Raw genomic sequence first — 1,551 nt, 5'->3', positions numbered from 1 at the left:
GGACACCACTTTATGGAAAGGTGAAAGGCATTTTATGCTGTGCGTAAAGCGGGCACAAAACCCAAAGCTCTTACTTTGCATACCTTTAAAAGGCTTATAGAAAACAAGAGCTCCTAGCACATGAATGGGTTGTGCATTTTTATTTTAAAGCCTGTTATCTCCCATGTTAAAGAAAACTATTGTATTTTTAATTGTACAATGAAAGCCAAGTTTGGCTAATTTCCTCTTTATGCCACATTCAAAATTTTCTCGTGAACAAATCAAATTACAACAAGGGAATACAAAAATAAAAACGTGTTGGTGGCTTTCAGGACGATGGCAGTGCCGATAGATTTTTTAACTGAACTCTGTAAAAGATACCAGACAGTTTGTGGCAAATGGAAAATACATTTCTCTTAGTAGGTGGCGTCAGGAGGCCTGGTGGAGCGCTTGAAGACCAGCAGGTGCACCCACCCGCCTGTGGAGAAACAGTGTCAGTTTGCTTTTGAAAAGGTTATGCAGTGGCACAGGTCTCCGCTGTCCTAGAGGGCCTCCACTTGATGCCCCAGGTTTAGGACTATCTCCTGATAGCTTCGCTTGAAGATGCTTTTCATGTTAAGACTACTTTTGTCTCCTCTTGCGCAGTGTAATTCTTTACTGGATTGTTTCCGCTTTTTCCCTGTATGTAGATACTCTCTTCCATCAAATGAAACTTAGAAAAAGTTAGAGAAATGAAAGTAAGGGTTAATAATGAGACGTTAGTTATAATGTTTTTCGTTTGGAAAACCAAGAACCTTACACTATTTTGTTAGCTGCTTTCTACAAAGTCAGATTCGCTTTCAGTTCTACTTCTATCAAAGCTACTTTCAGAGTATTGGATTTACTTAGGAAATGTTATATTTCTATGTATTTTATTTTCAATATCCAGATGACACCAGCTGCATTTGTGTTTATGTCTTTATGTGGATTTTGTTCCCTTTGCTGCATTTTAAGTCCACGAAGGGCACAGATTTTGATTCACTTGCAGTATCTTCTACGGCAACCTGTGAAGGTTAAACACTCAGTAAATATTTGTAGAATAAATTAATGCATAAACGAATAGCTCAACTTACTAGATGCTTTTTTTATGTACCAGGTATAGTCCTAGGCACTTTATATCTAGGAAATCATAGTATCTTCACAATAGAAGAGACTAAGAAACTGAAGCACAAGGGAGTTTTATTAACAAGTACATACAGCTGGGATTCAAAATTCATAGGTGAGCCATCACTCTCTTTACTACGATCTCTGTTTTCTGTACTTCAAATGACCCGTCCATTGCCAGTGTGTCCATTCCTCACTCCCCCTACCCTGCAGTGGTTCCACAGGAAGAGTTTCCAGTGACATAAATATTTACAGAAGCATCTTGCTACATCTTCCTCCCCAGGAGTAGTTAGTTGGTGGATTTAAACCGACACTTTTCAGCCATCAGTCTGTTGCTTTTACCATTGTGTAACCAGGGCTTTTCAAAATGACCCAAAAGATTCAACAAGTGTTTACACAGACTCTGAACAATGGGTGGAATATCTGAGT

This window comes from Echinops telfairi, unplaced genomic scaffold (genome assembly GCF_000313985.2).
Source record: "Echinops telfairi isolate 266 unplaced genomic scaffold, ASM31398v2 ScPeMD7_1;HRSCAF=3_0, whole genome shotgun sequence".
Lineage (NCBI taxonomy): Eukaryota > Metazoa > Chordata > Mammalia > Afrosoricida > Tenrecidae > Echinops > Echinops telfairi.
This window is presented reverse-complemented; position numbering follows the sequence as displayed.